This window comes from Carcharhinus amblyrhynchos, chromosome 11 (assembly GCF_965287045.1).
Source record: "Carcharhinus amblyrhynchos chromosome 11, sCarAmb.v2.hapA, whole genome shotgun sequence".
Taxonomy (NCBI): domain Eukaryota; kingdom Metazoa; phylum Chordata; class Chondrichthyes; order Carcharhiniformes; family Carcharhinidae; genus Carcharhinus; species Carcharhinus amblyrhynchos.
This window is the reverse complement of record NC_137334.1, coordinates 94,004,375-94,026,618: the sequence shown is the minus strand read 5'-3', so window position 1 is coordinate 94,026,618 and position 22,244 is coordinate 94,004,375. Positions and strand designations below refer to the sequence as shown.

At 46.1% G+C, this 22,244-nt stretch overlaps 1 protein-coding gene across 1 annotated transcript in view; it reads left to right on the top strand.

Annotated features, from left to right (window-relative positions):
• Window positions 1–248: 248 nt before the first annotated feature.
• The window catches only part of map3k2 (mitogen-activated protein kinase kinase kinase 2), a 79,402-nt gene continuing 57,406 nt past the window's right edge, over window positions 249–22,244 (top strand). The window contains exon 1 of the mRNA XM_080199597.1: window positions 249–331. The gene's annotated coding sequence lies outside the window, so the exon portion shown is untranslated. The remainder of the gene's footprint in view (window positions 332–22,244) is intronic.

Here is a 22,244-nt window from a genome sequence, read left to right as displayed (position 1 = left end):
CACGGCGCAAGCGCTGTGGTCATGCCCGGCTGGCACGCAGGCGTATTGTCGGGTGCATTGGAACGCAGGCGCTTTGGCCGGGCCCGGCTGGTACGCACGCGTGCTGCAGAGCTCCCAATGGAGTGCAGGCGCCGTGGCCGGGCCCGGCTGTGGCGCAGGCGCACTCTGCACAGTTCGGGCTCCGCTACGGCCTCGCGCGAAGGGGATTTTTCCACCGGGGCCGAAAATCCCTCCCGGCGGCGGGAGAGCGAGAGAGAGCGGGGCCTTCACCGCACCGCCGCCTCAGAGCCGAGCCCGCACCGCAGCTGCGGCCTGGATGCTCAGCACTCGGGTAGGAGCAGCGGCCTCTCGGGTAGCGGCAGCGCGGGGATCGGGGCCCGGGAGGGGAGCCGCGGGGCCGGGGACGGGGACCTGGAGCCGGGGGCTGGGGAAGGCCTGGAGCCGGGGATCGGGGTCTCACAGCCTCTCCAGGCCGGGGCCTTATCCACGGGCTCGGGCTGTGGCAGAGCGGGGATTACAGGCCTCGCTGCCCCGGCTCTCAGCCTGTGCCCGGAGGGACTGGGGAAGGACAGAGCTGTCAGTAACTGGCTGTGATGTTCATCCTGGGACACATTGCCGCCGCTCCTGGAGTCTAGACTGTAGATTCTGCTGAGCTCAATCTGAGTTATTGCAGCATGAAGTTTTCATTTGCTTAAAATTGTGATACAGTACTGGTGGGGAATGGGTCTGTCACTGTATAACACTGGGGTACAGTACTGGTGGGGATGGGTCTGTCACTGTATAACACTGGGGTACAGTACTGGTGGGGATGGGTCTGTCACTGTATAACACTGGGGTACAGTACTGGTGGGGATGGGTCTGTCGCTGTATAACACTGGGGTACAGTACTGGTGGGGATGGGTCTGTCACTGTATAACACTGGGGTACAGTACTGGTGGGGATGGGTCTGTCGCTGTATAACACTGGGGTACAGTACTGGTGGGGATGGGTCTGTCACTGTATAACACTGGGGTACAGTACTGGTGGGGAATGGGTCTGTCACTGTATAACACTGGGATACAGTACTGGTGGGGATGGGTCTGTCGCTGTATAACACTGGGGTACAGTACTGGTGGGGAATGGGTCTGTCGCTGTATAACACTGGGGTACAGTACTGGTGGGGAATGGGTCTGTCGCTGTATAACACTGGGGTACAGTACTGGTGGGGAATGGGTCTGTCGCTGTATAATACTGGGGTACAGTACTGGTGGGGATGGGTCTGTCACTGTATAACACTGGGGTACAGTACTGGTGGGGATGGGTCTGTCGCTGTATAACACTGGGGTACAGTACTGGTGGGGAATGGGTCTGTCGCTGCATAACACTGGGGTACAGTACTGGTGGGGATGGGTCTGTCACTGTATAACACTGGGGTACAGTACTGGTGGGAATGGGTCTGTCGCTGTATAACACTGGGGTACAGTACTGGTGGGGATGGGTCTGTCGCTGCATAACACTGGGGTACAGTACTGGTGGGGATGGGTCTGTCGCTGTATAACACTGGGGTACAGTACTGGTGGGGATGGGTCTGTCACTGTATAACACTGGGGTACAGTACTGGTGGGAATGGGTCTGTCGCTGTATAACACTGGGGTACAGTACTGGTGGGGATGGGTCTGTCGCTGTATAACACTGGGGTACAGTACTGGTGGGGACGGGTCTGTCACTGTATAACACTGGGGTACAGTACTGGTGGGAATGTGTCTGTCACTGTATAACACTGGGGTACAGTACTGGTGGGGACGGGTCTGTCGCTGTATAACACTGGGGTACAGTACTGGTGGGGACGGGTCTGTCGCTGTATAACACTGGGGTACAGTACTGGTGGGAATGGGGCTGTCCCTGTATAACACTGGGTACAGTACTGGTGGGGAATGGGTCTGTCACTGTATAACACTGGGGTACAGTACTGGTGGGGAATGGGTCTGTCACTGTCTAACACTGGGGTACAGTACTGGTGGGGAATGGGTCTGTCACTGTATAACACTGGGGTACAGTACTGGTGGGGAATGGGTCTGTCGCTGTATAACACTGGGGTACAGTACTGGTGGGAATGGGTCTGTCGCTGTATAACACTGGGGTACAGTACTGGTGGGGATGGGTCTGTCGCTGCATAACACTGGGGTACAGTACTGGTGGGGATGGGTCTGTCGCTGCATAACACTGGGGTACAGTACTGGTGGGAATGGGTCTGTCGCTGTATAACACTGGGGTACAGTACTGGTGGAGATGGGTCTGTCACTGTATAACACTGGGGTACAGCGCTGGTGGGGACAGGTCTGTCACTGTATAACACTGGGGTACAGTACTGGTGGGAATGGGTCTGTCAGTGTATAACACTGGGGTACAGTACTGGTGGGGACGGGTCTGTCGCTGTATAACACTGGGGTACAGTACTGGTGGGGAATGGGTCTGTCGCTGTATAACACTGGGGTACACTACTGGTGGGGAATGGGTCTGTTGCTGTATAACACTGGGGTACAGTACTGGTGGGGATGGGTCTGTCACTGTATAACACTGGGGTACAGTACTGGTGGGAATGGGTCTGTCGCTGTATAACACTGGGGTACAGTACTGGTGGGAATGGGTCTGTCGCTGTATAACACTGGGGTACAGTACTGGTGGGGATGGGTCTGTCGCTGCATAACACTGGGGTACAGTACTGGTGGGAATGGGTCTGTCACTGTATAACACTGGGGTACAGTACTGGTAGGGACGGGTCTGTCACTGTATAACACTGGGGTACAGTACTGGTGGGAATGGGTCTGTCACTGTATAACACTGGGGTACAGTACTGGCGGGGACGGGTCTGTCACTGTATAACACTGGGGTACAGTACTGGTGGGAATGGTTCTGTCACTATAACACTGGGGTACAGTACTGGTGGGGACGGGTCTGTCACTGTATAACACTGGGGTACAGTACTGGTGGGAATGGGTCTGTCGCTGTATAACACTGGGGTACAGTACTGGTGGGGATGGGTCTGTCGCTGCATAACACTGGGGTACAGTACTGGTGGGAATGGTTCTGTCACTGTATAACACTGGGTTGCGTGGGGTCATTGATTATGCTGGCTGTTTTTCCAAGGTGGCAGGAGAATGTCGCTGGATGAGAGGCTTGTTTGAGTAATGGACTGAGCTTTGTTCATGACCGTTTTAGTTTCTTGATGTCTTGGATAGAGCAGTAGCCATACCACAACCAGAAAAAATGCTTCCTTTTATGTGTAAAAGTTGGTGAGCGGCAATGCAAATTTCCTTAGTCTTCTGTTAAAGTAGAGGCATTGATGGGCTTTCTTAACTGTAGCATCTGCATGAAGGGACCAGGGCATGTTGATGTGGATACCTGGAAACTTGAAACTCTCGACCATTTCTATTTCATCCCCATGGATGTAGAGAGGGGCATGCCCTCCAATATGCTTGCTAAAGCTGCTGGCTATCTCCTTTGTTTTGTTGATATTGAGGAAGAGATTATTGTCATCGCACCATTCACCAGATTCTTTATCTCTTTCCTGTACTCTGTCTCATCGTTGTTTGAGATCCAACCCACAACGGTGACATCATTAGCAAACTAGAAAATTGAGTTGGAGAGGAATTTAGCCATGCAGTAATAGGTGTGTAAGGAGTATAGTAAGGGGGCCGAGAACACAGCCTTGAAGAGTACCAGTGTTGAGGATGATCATGGAGGAGGTGTTGTTGCCTATCCTTACTGACTGCGATTTGTGGGTTAGGAAGTCTAGAATCCAGTTGCAGAGGAAGGAGCTGAGCCCCAGGCCGCGAAGTGTGGAGATGAATCTTGTCGGAATAATGGTGTTACAGGCTGAGCTGTAATGTATGAGTAGGAGTCTGATATAAGTGCCTTTGTTATCTAAGTGTTCTGGGGTTGAGTGCAGACCCAGGCAAATGGCGTCTGCTGTGGATCTGTTGTAGTGATAGAAGAACTGTAGCAGACCAAGTAGTCTAGTAGGAAGGAATTGATTTGTGCCACGATTAACCTTTAGAAGCACTTCATTATGATGGATGTCAGAGCCATCTGATGGTAGTCATTAAGACACACTGCCTGGCTTTCTTTGGTACCGGGATGATGGTTGTCTTCTTAAAGCAGGTAGGGACCTCTGATTGTTGTAAGGACAGGTTGATGATGTCTGTGAGTATCACCGCCAACTGTCCACACTGGACCTGAGCGTTCATCCAGGTATCACATCCAAGCCAGTCACTTTCTGTGGGTTGACTTCTGAGATGGCTACTCTGACATCATCGGTGGGAACAGGTTGGCCGCTGTATAACACTGGGGTACAGTACTGGTGGGGATGGGTCTGTCACTGTATAACACTGGGGTACAGCGCTGGTGGGGACAGGTCTGTCACTGTATAACACTGGGGTACAGTACTGGTGGAGATGGGTCTGTCACTGTATAACACTGGGGTACAGCGCTGGTGGGGACAGGTCTGTCACTGTATAACACTGGGGTACAGTACTGGTGGGAATGGGTCTGTCAGTGTATAACACTGGGGTACAGTACTGGTGGGGACGGGTCTGTCACTGTATAACACTGGGGTACAGTACTGGTGGGAATGGGTCTGTCACTGTATAACACTGGGGTACAGTACTGGTGGGGACAGGTCTGTCACTGTATAACACTGGGGTACAGCGCTGGTGGGGACGGGTCTGTCACTGTATAACACTGGGATACAGCGCTGGTGGGGACAGGTCTGTCACTGTATAACACGGGTACAGCGCCGGTGGGGACGGGTCTGTCACTGTATAACACTGGGGTACAGTGCTGGTGGGGACAGGTCTGCCACTGTATAACACTGGGGTACAGCGCTGGTGGGGACGGGTCTGTCACTGTATAACACTGGGGTACAGTACTGGTGGGGCTGGGTCTATCACTATATAACACGGGGGGATCGGCCTGTGAATACTACAGTGGGGTACAGTAGTGGCAATTAATTTTGTGCTGGATTGTGCTGTCTCGAAGTTTGTGGCATTGATGATGAGCTGACAGACTTGTAGTTGTCAGGTTTCTGCCTGTCTCCTGTTGGTAATAGTGCATTATAATTGTAACCTTCCAGTTCTTTGTCTCCATGTGGAAGAGAGTTTGAAAGCTTACAGTCTGTGACACTGGCGTATCCAGTTATATTTCTCTCAGCCGTCCTGAGAGAAGAGCCCATCCAGACTGAGGGAGATTTATTTTGGAAGCTGTCAATCTTTTGAGTTCTTCATCAAAAGCCTTTCCTCTCGTCAGCTAACTCCCCCACATTGACACTGTTTGAATTCCACAGTGCCTTCTTTGGTATCACGGCACGTAAGTCAAACCTTGAAACTTTGAAAAATGCTTCTGAAAACAGGATCGCCTTCACTGCCAAATCTGAAATGTGCAGGAGATCCCATTTCTATTTGTCAGTCACCATGCATGGTCTGCTTGCTGCAGACCTCTCCTGCACAGGCCACGTGGTTGATTTCACCTGCCTGATCCAATGCACTGACTTTATAAAACAAGCAGAGCTTGAAACATGTGTCTTTCAGCTGAAAAGTTGAGGCTATTTACTCATGTGCGTTTTGCTCTAAAGATACATTTATTATTTGGGCATCAGCTTAAACTTGCATCTCAAAGAAGTGGGATGGGCAAATATGCTGTGATTCTTGGTACCTCCATATGTTATTATTTGGATTAATTTTTTTTCCTGACTTATCCATTTTAAACTCCTATTTATCTGTTCTGGTCCAACCTTTCTAGTGTACGTCAAAGTATCACAGGAAGAGAGGCAAGCTAAGCAGCCACTCGAACCTTTTCTGTGATTCCCTTAGATCACGGCAGATATATATATATACCTTTGTTAAATTTACTTGCCTTAACCCATAATCTTTATGTCACTGAGTATCTGAGGTTTTGAAAATTCCAATAGCCCTCAGCATCTGCACCTTTTGAGAGAGAATTCCAGATTTCTAATCCTCTTTGTGTGAAAGATTGCTGCTTGGTGGCACCGTGGTTAGCACTGCTGCCTCACCGCACCAGTGACCTGAGTTCCATTCCCAGCTTGGGTCACTGTCTGTCTGTGCGGACAGTGTGTGCATGGGTTTCCTCTGGGTGCTCCAGTTTACTGCTGGTTAGGTGCATTGGCTGTGCTAAATTCTCCCTCAAGCCCCGGAGTGTGGCAATTAGGAGATTTTCACAGTAACTTCTTTGCAGTGTTAATGTAAGCCTCCTTGTGACACTAATAAATAAAACTTTAAACTTTACTGATTTCGCTCCTGAATAGGGTAGTGCTCATTTGAGAATGAAGCCCCCTTGTTCTAGATTTCCTCACTGGAGAGTATAGCTCCTTTGTAGCTGCTTTCAAATCCTTTTATCGCAATTCGATCACTCTTCATCTGTCTACTCAAGGAAATACAAGCCAATGCAGGGTTTCCTGGTGGCAGCCCTCCACTGTTTGCGCTGAATGCAGCATAGTCCGGTGTGGCTCAGGCATCGTACTCTGGTATGACGGTCTCTGCCACGTTTGCTGCAGAAGAAGATGGGAGGCTGATAAGGTACATGATTCATTGCCCTCTGTTTTCATTCTGGCCTCTTCTTGGCAACTGAGATTTTTGTTTCTGCTCGCCTTTTCCAGTGCACTTCCTGACAGTCAATTTCCAGAGATCTCAGCCTTCAGTGACTCTGTCCCAGTTGTCTGCTTATTTTTCCACCCTTTTCAAATTTCGCTTGCGGATGTCCACATAGCGAAGGTATGGACATCCAAAAGGTCATGACTCTGTGGCCAGTTCCCGCTATTGAAGATCATTTATATACTGCCATCATCCATCCAATGAATGTGGCCAAAACAGTACAAATATCCATCCTTAAATTGGAGACCAAAACTGCAGACAGTATTCCAGCTGTGGTCTCACTAAAGCTCTGTACAGCAGTAGCAAGATCTCATTCTTGTCCTCCAAGGCCCAACATGCCATTTGCCTTCTTATTGTAACCACATGTTAACTTGCTCTGTTCCTTATCTGTAGATCAATGTTTACAAGTTTCGGTCCTTTCAATAAATATTGTTATGACCAAAGTAAATAAGCTCACACTTACCCACATTGTACTACATCTGCCACCTTGTTGCCCACTTACTTATTCTATCTATATCTCTTTGCAGCCTCTCTATGTCCTCTTCACAGCTTGCATTCCTATCTAGTTTTGTATCATCAAACATTACTCTGTCTCTTTGCCCCTGTTATTAATATGGATTGTAAATAGTTGAAGCCTTCATGTTGATCGCGATGGCATTGCAGTTGTTTTAGCCGACCAATTTCAAAAGCCCCATTCTCCTCCTCTTCCTGTCTGGGAGACAATCCTCAATCCATGTTAACATATCACACCCAATTCCATAAGCCCTTATCCTGCCTATTAACCTTACGTGTGGCATTTTATTAAATACTTCTTGCAGTCCAAATATGCTGAATCTACTGGTTGTCACTTTGTCTACGCTCCTAGTTACTTCCTCAAAAAAACTCAAATAAAATTGTCAAACAGGATTTCCTTTTTTGTAAAACCATGTTGACTTGTTCTCATCATACTCCTCTGTTCTGCATACATTGTTAATACTTCCTTAATAATAGATTCCAGCATTTTCCCAAGAGCTGATGTTTGGTTAACTGATCTGTAGTTCACTGTTTTCTCTCTCCTTCCTTTCTTGTGCAACAGTGCTCTATTTGCTAACGTCCAACTTATTGGGACCATTCCTGTACCTAGGGGTTTTTAAAAATCACCCACCAATTAATTCTGCAGCTCTCTCTTTAAGAACCCAAAGATGTAAACCAACGTGTCCTGGGCGTTTGTCAGATCTTAGTCCCTTAAGTTTTTCTCAGTTACATAAGAACATAAGAAATAGGAGCAGGAGTAGGCCATCTAGCCCCTCAAGCCTGCCCCGCCATTCAAAGAGATCATGGCTGATCTGAAGTGGCTCAGTTCCACTTTCCCGCTTTCTCCCTATAACCCTTAATTCCCTTGTCTATCAGAAATCTAACTACCTGCGTCTTAAATATATTTAGCGAGGTAGCCTCCACCACTTCAACGGGCAGAGAATTCCAGAGATTCACCACCCTTTGAGTGAAGAAGTTCCTCCTCAACTCCATTCTAAACTGCCCCCCTCCTTATCTTGAGGCTGTGCCCTCTAGTCCAGTTGATATTATTTTCCTCTTTCTTTTTAGCCTCTCAGTTTTTCTGGTGTGAAACTTGTCGACTGTGAAGGCAGCCATAAAATATTTGTTCAATGTCTCTGCCATGCCCTCATTGCCAGTTCCTCCTGTCTCTGCTTCTAAGGGATCAGCATTTACTCCAGCAACTCTCTTTGATATAGATGACAACACTGGTACAATCTGTTTTTATATTCCTGGTTAGATTACTCTCACATTTTTTCCCCCCCCTTAAAATCAACTTTTTGCTGGCCATTTTGCCACTTTCCTTCATCTGAGTCATTAGCTTACATCATCAAAAGCTGAGGTTGCAGTACAGATTCTTATGGATTGCTGCTTGTCACGTTTGCCGGTTAGAAAACATTCCCTTTCCCATTATTCTTATACTCTCTTTATACCAATTCCTAGTCCCTGACACAAAGCTACGACTGTTCTGTACACCTTCACCTGGGCTGACCTTTCCTATATTGCTGAATATTTCTCTTGACTTCTTTGAATCTACCTCTTCAGTTGTCTTGTTTACTCATTGGTCCCAATAAAGAATGAGTTGGCACTGGTATCATTCGATTCCTTGTGAATGTGGGCCCTAAGCATCAAACTCCTGGTTCGTTTGGTAAAGACCACCTTTCACAACTTGCTTTTTTTTCATTCATGGAATGTGGATCTCGCTGGCTGAGATGCCATTGATTGCCCATCCCTAATTGCCCTTGAACTGGTTTGTTAGGCCATTGCAGAGGATGTTCTAAGAGTCAAACCACATTGCTGTGGCTCTGGAGCCACATTAGGCCAGACCAGGTGAGGATGGCAAATTTTCTTCCCTAAGGACACTAGTGACCCAGATGGGTTTTTACAACAATCAACAATGGTTTCATGGTCATCAGTGCTTTCTTAATTCCAGATTGTTATTGAATTCCAGTTTTGTTGTATGCCATGGCGGGATTAGAACTGCATCCCCAAGGCATTATCCCGGGCCTCTGGATTATTAGTCCAGTGACAATATCTCTACACCGCCACTATTTACCCACACTAAAGCTTTTGCACATCACATCACCTGTTGCATGAGCAATTGTTTGCCTTTCTACATTTTCTTTCCCCGAAGAAACAACAGCCATGACAGAGCAGAGACCTGTTTTATTGGGGAGTTGATGCCAAAGTCCCTGGAAACAGATTCCTTCCATGAGACCTCGCCATGGAAATTTAATTCTTTTTTGAAGCACTTTTCCAACCTTGGTGCGAAATAGTGCTTGGAATGAATGCAGCTGAACTGCATCCTAAACAAAGAGATTAACCCGGAAACATCTGAGGCAGAGTACAGGAAAGGGATAGAGAATCTGTTGCAATGGCAGTAAACTCTCCCTCAATGTCAGCAAATCGAAGGAGACTTCAAGAAGTGTTGTGGAGGACGTGCCCCTGTTGATATGAATGGGGGTGAAGTGGAAATAGTTGACAGCTTCAAGTTTCTAGGTGTCCACAACACCAACAATCTGCCCTGGTCCATCCATGCTGGCGCCTCTACTTCCTCAGGAGGCCAAGGAAATTTGGTATGTCCACTCCGACTCATCAGCTTTTACAGATGCACCATAAAAAGTGTTCTGCTTGTATCAAAGCATGGTATGGCTCCTACTCTGTCCAACACTGTAAGAAACTACAAAGGGTCGTGAATGTAGCCCAATTCATCATGCAAACCAGCCTCCCATCCATTAACTCTGTCTACACTTCCTGCTGCCTCAGAAAAACAGCCAGTATAATTAAGGACTTTGTGCACCCCGGGCATTCTCTCTTCCACGTTCTCCCATCGAGAAAAGGGTACAAAAATCTCAACCGACTCAAGAACAGCTTCTTCCCTGCTGCCATCAGATTTTTGAATGGACCTACCTTGCATTAAGTTGATCTTTCTCCATATCCTAGCTATGACTGTAACACTACATTCTGCACTCTCTCCTTTCCTTCTCTATGAACAGTATGCTTTGTATAGCGCACAATAAACAAAACTTTTATTGTATACTAATACATGTGACAATAATCAAATCAAATCTTGGTCCTGAGCTGCAATCATAGCTCTGTTCAATTTTGAAACGCACACTGGTTTTTGTCTGCCTGTTTCAAGATGATTCGTTTTTTTCTTAAAGGCGGATTGTCTCCTTTTAAAATATTTAAGATGTTTTCTCTAGGCTCCCCCATCTGCTGTATAGAGGCACAGTAAGTAGTTTCACAACACCAAGCTAAAGTCCAACAGGTTTATTTGGTAGCACGAGCTTTCAGAACACTGCTCCTTCATCAGGTGAGAGGATACAGGCCCTGTGCCATGATCTGCTGTAGAATGCTTGCCCTTGCATTGCTGGAACCCATCTAATCGGCTCCCATTGAAAAACACATTCACTGTTTGAGATTTTGCTACTTAAATATTGTGGGAATGTAACCCCTGCAAATGACTCATGTTCTCAATGTTAAATTGGTGGCTTTGATTAGAAATGCCAGTTGATTGCAGAAATGAGAAGTAGTCAGTCCCCCCTGACTCACCAGGGCTGCTTTTCAGAGTTAGAAATTTGTACACATTATCCAGAGTGGAGGAGTTTAAACTTTAAACTTCACCTCAGTAATAGTGCTTGCTAAGTAAATACAAGCTGCAGATGTGTTGGTCAGATTGCTGCTACAAGTTTGTACAAGGTATCTGACATACTCAATATTACAAATACAAGGCCATGTTTAATGCAGTGTCTTTGTTTACAGTCTGGCTTGTGCAATGAGATTGTTGGCAGTGAAACTGCAGTAAGGCAAGAAGATGGATGTGTGAAATGCTATCATATGTATTTGAACTATGTGACTCTCACTCAGCAATTGAATTCTGAAGCTTGGGTTGTGTCTGGTAAAAGTATTGTTTGATCTGTGTGACATAGATGAAATATTGATAGTGAACATTGTGGGATGAGAAAGGTTCGCCACAAGAAGTGTTTTTGCGAAAGATTCCCCCCTCCGTGCTGTTTACGAGATTGTCCTGTTGGTCATTTGGATAGATTGTGCAAGGGACACTTTGGCAGCTGCACTGTTTACTTTTAAAATGAACAATGGCTGTTTTATTTGTGCATTCCTCACATTTAACCTGCCTAACGGAATGTAAATTATGAAATTTGTTTATGAGTAGTGCACTCTGTCTCTCACTTTTGTGGGCAGTCTGCTGACTCGCGTATGGTGATTTCCGTGCTACCGTTGTGCACTGAAACATGGCAGCTGCCTTCTCCCAGGTGCTTACATTTAACTAGCTATTGGACTGATCTCATGATGGCTCATTTGGTAACTGATGTGTGTAACCAGAATGTAGCGGGAACGCATCCAGTGTGTGAATGGTGGCAGTTTGGTGCAAGTGTGAATTTGGTGTATGGGAGGCAGGATCCTTTTTGTCTTTAATATTGGTATTGGTTTGGGTTACAGTTTAGTGACCACAATTTACCCGTAACTCAAATGCAATCAAGCAATGTGTTGAAAGGCTAAAGAGTATAAACTGAAGATGTTGATTGATGAAATAAAACCGGGTTGGATAGGGACGGCAGTGCAGGAGGTGTGACCGTCTATCCAAATAGGTGTGAAAATGCAGGAAAATCTCAGGTCTGGCAGCATCTGTAAGGAGAAAAAAGAGCTGACATTTTGAGTCCAGATGACCCTTTGTCAGAGCAGGAGGTGTGTCTTGGCAGGAGCATGTGGGAGATTGTAAAGAACCCTCTGGTTCTGGACAGCCATTTCTGCACTAAGTTTCAGCATCTTGAGTGACTTTAGCTCCTATTTGTTGAACTGGTGGCAAAGTGAAGGCATCGCAGGCATCCAGGAGAATTGTCCTGATGTTCCAGTTAGGAGGTGACAAGGCGGGAGAAGGACAGGGGGTTGGAATGAGGCAAGGTGATCTTTTACAGTGGAGGAGCTTCCTATCCAATAGAAACAAAGATCTTACTGCCTATATGGATGACCAGACAAACCACAGCACCTTGGTACAGGGAGCCAGTGATCGAAGACAGTATATTTAGAGTGTTAAATACTCATCTCTGCTTTAGGAGCTCTCGGAATTCTGAAGGTTGAGTTGCCTGCCTGGTGTCAGGGTTAGTGACTGTTCGTAGCTGGAGATAAACTCTGAGGGGGTGGATCCAGTTATGGTGGTGCATGAGAGCCAACCACTGGGACTGGAAATGAGGAATGATGTTCTGCTGAGAGAATTTGAGGATTCAGGGTCAAAATTATAACACAATGTCAAAAGTGATAATCTCCAGGTTACCACCTGAGCCACTTATAGATTAGCACAGGGTTAAGAGTTGAGTGGTGTGGGAGATGGGGGTTTCAGTTTGTGGGATACTGGCAGCAGTACTGGTGAAGGAGAAAGCTTTTCTCTTGGGACGCTTTCACTTAAACTGAACAAAGAAAAGTACAACACAGAAACAGGCCCTTCGGCCCTCCAAGCCTGTGCCGATCATGATGCCTTTACTAAACTTAAAAAAACCCTTCTGTCCTTACACGGTCCGTATCCCTCTATTCCCTCCCGATTCATGTACCCATCCAAATGCCTCTTAAATGTTGCTAATGTGCCTGCTTCCACCACTACCTCCTTTGACAGCGCGTTCAAGGAACCCACCATTTTCTGTGTGAAAAATTTTCTCTATATGTTTCCCTTATGCTGGCCGCTCTCTCACCTTGAACTTGTACCCCTTGTAATTGACACTTCCACCCTGGGAAAAAGCCTTTGACTATCCACCCTGACTGTGCCTCTCATAATTTTGTAGACCTCTATCAGGTCTTCCCTTAGCCTCTGTCTTTCCAGTGAAAACAATCCAGGTTTATTCAACCTCTCCTCTTAGCCAACACCCTTGAGATCAGGCAACATCCTGGTGAACCTTCTGGGCTGGGATTAATGCTCTGTTAAATTGTACGACAGGGATTATAGAAAATATTGTTTTTTTATCCCCCCTCAGAAGAGTTTTCTAATCAGTCCCATTTCCCCTACGCTCTTTGTCTAAAAACTCTAAATATTTTCTTTTCACGTGAATGTCCAATTCTCTTTTGAAAATTACTACTTTGATAAAGTAAATTGAAGGCAAGTATTTTTCTTGATTAGTGAATTATTAATAAGTTATAAATTTAAGATCACCACCAAAATGCGGACAAGTCGCCAGGACCGGATGGAATGCATCCGAGGGTTCTGAAAGAAATGGCGGAGGTGATAGTGGATGCCTTGGTGGTTATTTTCCAGACGTCGCTGGATTCCGGGGAAGTGCCGGAAGATTGGAAAGCGGCTAATGTTACGCCGTTGTTTAAGAAGGGTGCCAGGCAAAAGGCAGGGAATTATAGGCCGGTTAGTTTAACGTCTGTTGTAGGTAAAATGTTAGAATCCGTCATCAAGGAGGAAATAGCGAGGCATCTTGAGAGGAATTGCTTGATAGAGCAGACGCAGCACGGTTTCGTTAAAGGGAAGTCGTGTCTGACAAATTTACTGGAGTTCTATGAGGATGTGTCTAGGGCGGTGGATAGAGGAGAGCCGGTGGATGTGGTGTTTCTGGATTTTCAGAAGGCGTTTGACAAGGTACCTCACAGGAGGTTATTGCAGAAGGTCAGGGGACAGGGAGTTGGGGGTAGGGTGTTAGCGTGTTAGCGTGGATAGAGGATTGATTGTCAAATAGGAGGCAGAGAGTGGGGGGGTCAATGGCTGCTATTTGGATTGGCGGATGGTGACTAGTGGAGTGCCTCAGGGGTCGGTGCTGGGGCCCCAGCTATTTACCATTTATATAGATGATCTGGAGGAGGGAACCGAGTGTAGGGTGTCGAAATTTGCTGATGACACCAAGATTGGAGGAAAGGCAAATTGTGCGGAGGGTGTGGAGAGTCTACAGAAGGATCTAGATAGGCTGGGCGAATGGGCCAGGAAATGGCAAATGGAATTTAATGTTGGCAAGTGCAAGGTGGTCCACTTTGGTAGGAATAATGGTAGGAAGGATTATCACTTATGTGGCGAAAAACTGCAGCAGGCGATGGTGCAGAGGGACCTTGGGGTCCTTGTGCATGAGTCGCAAAAACCCAGCTTGCAGGTGCAGCAGGTGATCAGGAAGGCGAATGGGATGCTGGCCTTCATAGCGAGGGGGATTGAATATAAAAGTAGGGAGGTCTTGCTGCGGCTGTATAGGGCATTGGTGAGGCCGCAGCTGGAGTACTGTGTGCAGTTTTGGGCACCGTACTTACGCAAGGATATTTTTTCCTTGGAGGGAGTGCAGAGGAGGTTTACTAGGTTGATGCCGGAGTTGAGGGGGTTGAGCTATGAGGAGAGGCTGAATAAACTAGGCTTGTACTCGTTAGAGTTTAGAAGAATGAGGGGAGATCTCATTGAGACGTATAAGATGATGAATGGGCTGGATAGGATAGAGGTGGAGAGACTCTTCCTGCTCAGAAAGGATAATAGGACTAGGGGACACAGCCTCAAGATAAAGGGGGGGCGGTTTAGAACAGAGTTGAGGAGGAACTTCTTCACTCAAAGGGTGGTGAATCTCTGGAATTCTCTGCCCGTTGAAGTGGTGGAGGCTACCTCGCTAAATATTTTTAAGATGCGGGTTGATGGGTTTTTGATAAGAGAGGGGATTAAGGGTTATGGGGAGAGGGTGGGAATGTGGAACTGATCCACTTCAGATCAGCCATGATCTTATTGAATGGCGGGGCAGGCTCGAAGGGCTAGATGGCCTACTCCTGCTCCTATTTCTTATTTCTTATGTAAAATAACACAAGGGAGTAGTTAGGAGATTTATTATTATATGTGTTGGTGGAATACTGAATGCCTTACCAGGAACACAATTTTTAATGGATTTTAAAAAGAGAAATTGATAAATATTTGAATACAAAAATGTAAAAGTAGATTGGGAACAGATAGGGGATGGGATACAGGGTGTATTATTTATACAGGCACAATGAAACAATGCTAGAATATCAATTTTTCCTTGTTTTAGGAAATGAGTGATAAAAGTTTGAAAGTATTTATTAGTCACAAGTAAGGCTTACATTAACACTGCAATGAAGTTAGTGAAACTCCCCTAGCTGCCACACTCCGGCGCCTGTTCGGGTCAATGCACCCTAATCAGCACGTCTTTCAGACTATGAGAGGAAACCGGAGCACCCGGAGGAAACCCATGTAGATACGGGGAGAACATGCAAACTCTGTACAGTGACCCAAGCTGGGAGTTGAACCCAGGTCCCTGGTGCTGTGAGGCAGCAGTGCTAATCACTGTGCCACCATACCACCCTTGTAGCTGGCAGAAAGTATGTTACGATCCCCATACAGACTCATAACTTTCGACAAGATGTTTGGATTCTCTGTGACCAAGTTTTAAGTTAAAAGACTATTACTAGATCGAACAAACCATGATCAATACTGATTAAGTATTACATAGTGGGCAACTGACACTCTAAACTACAGAAATGTAACCCTTAGAACATCCCTGCAGGGATGTGGAAGCTGAGTCATTGAGTATGTTTAAAGTAGTGATTAACAAATTCTGAATACCAATGAGGCAATGGGGTATGATGCTCATGTGGGAAAAGGGTATTGAAAAAGACATGATCATATTAAATTATGGAGCAATCTCAAAAGGCTGAATAACTTACTCCTGCTCTTATATTCCTACAAATGTGACTGCACTGCTGCGTATATGGTGTACGGCATACTTTCCTCAGAATTGCAGTTTTTTCAGGAAGTGATCTAATGTCACTCCACCTTCCTGTCCCTATGTTGTAACACCCAGCTTTACGTTCCTTGGTCCTCCCAACACAGCTTTGAGCATTAAGGCCCACTGTGATTTCTTCTTCTATCCTCACCATGTGTCCTTAAATCATTGTGGGTTCCTTCTCATTGACCAACGGAGAAGCTTTCCACGGCATTCTGCCTGGTAATTAACAGAGAAAAGCTTTTCTCACATGCAGGATACTGCGAGGCCTGGATAAAGTGGATGTGGAGAGGATATTTCCACTAGCAGGAAAAACTGGAACCAGAGGGCACAACCTCAGACTAAAGGGGCGATCCTGTAAATCAGAGATGAGGAGGAATTTCTTCAGCTACAGAGTGATGAATCTGTGGAACTCTTTGCAGCAGAAGGCTGTGGAGGCCGCATCACTGAGTGTCTTTAAGACACAGATTCTTGATTAATAAGGGGATCAGGGGTTATGAGGAAAAGGCAACAGTATGGGGATGAGAAAAATATCAGCCATGATTGAATGGCCAAGCAGACTCAAAGAACAAATAAAATTACAGCAAAGGAACAGGCCCTTCAGCCCTCCAAGCCTGCACCAACCATGCTGTCCGACTTAATTAAAACCCCAAACCCGATGGGCCAAGTGGCCTAATTCTGCTTCTATGTTTTATGGTCTCTCTCTGTCTCTTTCTGTTACTGTTCAAACTCTCAGAGAAAGTCTGCGACAACAAGAACTTCTGCTTTTGCCTTTGTTTTCAAGTATTAAACATGATGTGCATTTCATTAACCCATGATCTGGGCCCTGGTGTCTATGTTCACTAAGCCACAGTGACTTGGTATGACAGAGAGATCATGTTTGATAAACCTACTGCAGGTTTAGAGGATGTAATTAATAGAATAGATAACGGTGAGCCAATGGATGTAGTGTATTTGTATTTTCAGAAAGCTTAAGAAAAGTACTTATTTTTTAAACAAACAAAATGAAGCTTTGGATAATATCCAAAAAGTTAGTTTGCAAAATTAAAGCATCTAGGATTGGGGTTAATATATTGGCATGGATTGAGAATTAATTAGCAGACAGGAAACAGAGTAGGAATAAATGAGTCTTTTCCAAGTTGCAGGCAAGTGGGGCCCCTGCCGAGATCAGTGCTTCTGATGCATCAGTGTTTGGATGAGGGAACCAAAAGTAATATTTCCAAGTTTGCTGATAACATGAAACTTGGTGGGAATGTGAGTGGTGAGGATGATTTTATGAAGTGTCAAGGTGATTTAGACACGTTGAGTCAATGGGCAAATAAATGGCAGACGCAGTATAACGCGAATCATAGAATTCTACAGTGCAGAAGGAGGCCATTTGGTCCATCAAGTCTGCACAAACCACATTTCCAGACAGGAAAGTTAGTGAGATTTTGTTTCCAGACAGGAAAGTTAGTGAGATTTTGTTTCCAGACAGGAAAGTTAGTGAGGTTTTGCAAGTCCAGGCAAGTTGTGGGGGTTACAGATAGTGTGACATGAACCCAAGATCCCGGTTGATGCCATCCTCGTGTGCGGAACTTGGCTATCAGTCTCTGCTCAGCGACTGTGTGCAGTCGTGTGTCATGAAGGCCGCCTTGGACAACTCTTACCCGAAGATCAGAGGCTGAATGCCCGTGATCGCTGAAGTGTTCCCCAATAGGAAGAGAACAGTCTTGCCTTGTGATTGCCGAGCAGTGTTCATTCATCCGTTGTTGTAACGTCTGCATGGTCTCTCCAATGTACCATGTCTCGGGACATACTTTCCTGCATATCAGTTAGACAATGTTGGACAGAGTTGCAAGAGTATGTACCGTGTACCTGGTGAATAGTTTTCTCACATGAGATGATGGCATCCATGTCGATGACCTGGCACGTCTTGCAGAGATTGCTGTGGCAGGGTTGTGTGGTGCCGTGGTCACTGTTCTCCCGAAGGCTGGGTAGTTTGCTGCGGACAGTGGTCTGTTTGAGGTTGTACAGTTGTTTGAAGGCAAGAAGTGGGGTGTGAGGATGGCCTTGGCGAGATGTTCGTCTTCATTTATGACATGTTGAACACTCCGGAGAAGATGTCATCGCCTCTCCGCTCCAGGGAAGTACTGGACGCCGAAGGGTTCTGTTGTCTACCGTGTCCCGTGTTTGTCTTCTGAGGAGGTTGGTGCAGTTTTTGGTTGTGATGCGTCGGATCCATCGATGAGTCAAGCATCGTATCATGTTGTTGGCATTGAGTATTGAGGCAGTTGCAACAATGCCATCATTGTGGGGGGGTGCTGGTGTAGAGTGCAGAGACATCCATTGTGACGAGGTGTGCTCCTGATTCAACTGCTCCACGTGTGTTGCGTTTTTGTAGGAAGTCCGTAGTGTTGCAACAAAAGCTGGGGGTTCTTTGTACAGTGGGTTTCAGGATGCCCTAGACGTAGCTGGAGAGGTTCTCGCACGGCTGGGTGTGTTTGCCCTGTGTATCTTCAGAAGGCAGTAGAGATCTCCAACGCAGGGATGAGAGCACGGAGGGTGCTCTATAGGTCCAGATCAAAGATCTTGATCAGAGTGTTGAGTTGATGGGTGTGTTCTTTGGTTGGATTTGTGGGTAACTGTCTGTAGTGTTCCTCATTCAGTTGTTGGTGTACTTCTTTGCAGTAATCCATTCTGTTCAGTATGACGATGGCCCTCCCCCTTTGCTGGTTTGATAATGTTATGGTTGGTCGTGAGAGCGTGGATGGCTTTGCGTTGTGCTTGGGTGGTGCTCGGGGCTGTCTTGAGTGCAGTTAATGAATTGCTGCAACTGCCTCAGTACTCAACGTTGACAACTGCCAGTTTCCAGTTGCAGTTTTACAACTTACCTGCTTCATCCTGGACCACAATGTCTTCACCTTCAACAACCAGTTCTTCATCCAGACACACGGAACAGCCATGGGGACCAAATTCACACCTCAATATGCTAACATCTTCATACACAGGTTCGAACAAGACCTCTTCACCATACAGGACCTTCAACCAATGCAAGGTGTGCCGGATCATTGACACGGATACCATCATCTTGCGTGAGAACGCCATCCACCAGGTACATGGTACATACTCTTGCAACTCGGCCAACGTTGTCTACCTGATACGCTGCAGGAAAGGATGTCCTGAGGCATGGTACACTGGGGAGACCATGCGGACGTTACGACAATGGATGAATGAACACCACTCGACAATCAGCAGGCAAGACTGTTCTCTTCCTGTTGGTAACACTTCAGCAGTCACGGGCATTCAGCCTCTGATTTTTGGGTAAGCATTCTCCAAAGCACCCTTCATGACACACGACAGCACAGAGTTGCTGAGCAGAGACTGATAGCCAAGTTCGCAGATGTGAGGACGGCCTCAACCGGGATCTTGGGTTCATGTCACACTACCTGTAACACCCACACCTTGCCTGGACTTGCAAAATCTCACTAACTGTCCTGTCTGGAAACAATACACATCTGTTTAACCTGTGCGTAATGCTCTCGCCACTCACATTGTCTGTACCTTTAAGTCTTGAATAGTTGTAAAGACTCACATTCCAATCATTTCATGTAAATTGAGTTTGTGTTTTTATATGCCCTGTTTGTGATCAGAACTCCCACCCACCTGACGAAGGAACAGCGTTCCGAAAGCTAGTGGCGTTTGCTACAAATAAACCTGTTGGACTTTAACCTGGTATTGTGAGACTTCTTACTGTGTTTACCCCAGTCCAACGCCGGCATCTCCACATCATTAAAAATTATTCAAAGATTTAGTTTTAATGTTGTGTCATGGAACTCCTATAGGAACATAGGATTTAGGATTCTGTCTTTCATCCCTTCAAACCTGCTCTGCCAGTCAATAAAATCATAGCTGTTCCAAACTCCACTTCTGTCCCATAACCCTTGTCTCCTTGTAATCTTCTAACTCTGTCTTTAATAGGTTGAATGACCCAGCCTCTACTGCGTCATGGGGAAGAGAATACCACAGACTAATGATCCTAGGAAACTTATGGTCACTGCTTTCAAATGGCTGTGTTTTTTAACCTAGTTTTTTGCTTCTCCTGGGAGATTGTGTTGCTTCAGCTGGGATGGGGAGTGTATATATAAAGTGATGCACAAGGAATTACAATTGTATGGGATGGGCTGGATGTTCTGCATGCACACTGTACATTCACAGCATCTTCAGCAGTACCTAGGGACACACATTCTGTCAGTTGAGAAACAGATTAGTTCTGGTTGGTCATCAATGGATGGTTTTCAGCATTTGTTGAGAGACAGCTCTCTACCTTTGGGAATCTTTGTTTTCTACCATTCTTTGTGAAACTAGTTAAATTGATTGAAAAGTAGCACTTTTAGAAATGTATTAAGCTGACTGCTCCTGCTTTAACACTGAAGTCTGTTGAAGGCAAGTGTCTTTTAGTTCCATTTCTCCCATTATTTATGAACTGCAAGTTTTCCAAAAATATTTTCTGATCCCTATTGAGCAGAAGAATCTCAGAGAATCCCTACAGTGCACCGACTACAATCCCACCCAGGCCCTAACCCTATATACCTACATATTTACCCGCTAAATCCCTCTAACCTACACATCTCAGGACACTAACGAGCAACTTCAGCACAGCCAATCAACCTCATCCGTATATCTTTGGACAATCTCCTGATGAGACATAACACCAGGATGGGTAGTGGGTGAATGTAACATTTGTGCTGAGAGATAAAGAATGTGGTTCATCTTGCTGCAGCAAAACACGGCTTCTTTGCCCAGATAGACAAGAAGCTGAACAACCAGAGTCCCTGTTTTACTCTCCCTTCTTACAACAACTTGCTCAAAGTGTACATGACACTGGCAGGGCCGCACCTCTTGCTGTGAGACAGTGGTGATAGCTTGCTGGATCTGTTCACAGGGTATTTGGAATCAACCATGTGGTGCAGGCTGGATTCATGTGCAGCTCAGACTGGGTAAGGCAGACAAGGCTTCTTTGCCTGAAGGATATTTGTGACTCAGTTATGGTTTTAATGACTGCCAGTTTTCCTGGTCTTGGCCAATAAATGGCTAGATTTATTGAATTTGATGTGTTGTCTCTGTCAGACCTTCATTTTAGCTATAAGCCCACACTTTGAGATCGTTATTGCTGCTTCTGAGGCATTCCCTCAAGATGGAAGACGATTTAAAATCATACAGCGCAGAAGAGACCCTTCAACCCGTCGAGTCTGCACTGACACATGAGAAACACCTGCCCTCCCACCTCATCCCATTTACCAGCGTTTTTACCCAAAGTTGAGGGGCAACTCTAACTTTGAGAATCTTTGCTGCTTCTCTGGTTCAGTGGGTTCTGAGATGGCTGATAAGTCCAGTGTACCATCTGTGGGACAGGTGGTGCTTGAAGTTAAGTGGATTGTTTGGAGGTTTGTGCACTGTCTACAGCACCTCCACTTCACCCCTACACATTCCTGAGAAAATCTCCCTGACTCCGGTCTATTCCCAAATGAACCTTCTCCATTTGGGTCAGTTATAAGCCCAAGGTCTCCTATGAGTCGATGGGAATGTTTAATCTCTTCGGGAAAGCTTTGAGAACATCCTTAAAGCATTTTCCACTGTCTACCTGGGAGTCTCCTGCTGCAAATGAGTTCCAAGTGAACCGGTTCGGGAGTTCAGTGTCAGGCATGTGCGTGACTTGTCCCACCTAATGGTGCTGGTTTCCAGTGATTAGCACTTCTGCGGGGCGAATTGGGTTACTATTAGATCACTAGCATAGATATCTGCACCCCAAGATTGACCTGCTCCCATTCTCTTTAACAATCTTAATGTTTTGAGTTGCTGCTTTTTCCCAAAAATTCCCAGTTCATTCCTCAATCTATTAGATTCCATCACCCACATATCTGTCCATATGATACATCTATCAGTTTGTCTATAATCTCCAATCTTTGCCCTCCTGGTTTGCTATGACCACTAATTTGGATGATTGGAAAGTTTGTTTTTCATGCATCTTGTGTGTTTGTCATTTTCTTACCCCAGCCACCTTTATCCATGTGGCTATATTTCTCTTTAACATAAGAACATAAGAACATAAGAAGTAGGAGCAGGAGTAGGCCATCTAGCCCTTCGAGCCTGCCCCGTCATTCAATAAGATCATGGCTGATCTGTCGTGGCTCAGTTCCACATTCCCGCCCTCTCCCCATAACCCTTAATCCCCTCGCTTATCAAAAACCCATCAACCCGTGTCTTAAAAATATTTATCGAGGCAGCCTCCACCACCTCAACGGGCAGAGAATTCCAGAGATTCACCACCCTTTGAGTGAAGAAGTTCCTCCTCAACGCCGATCCTCTTGCA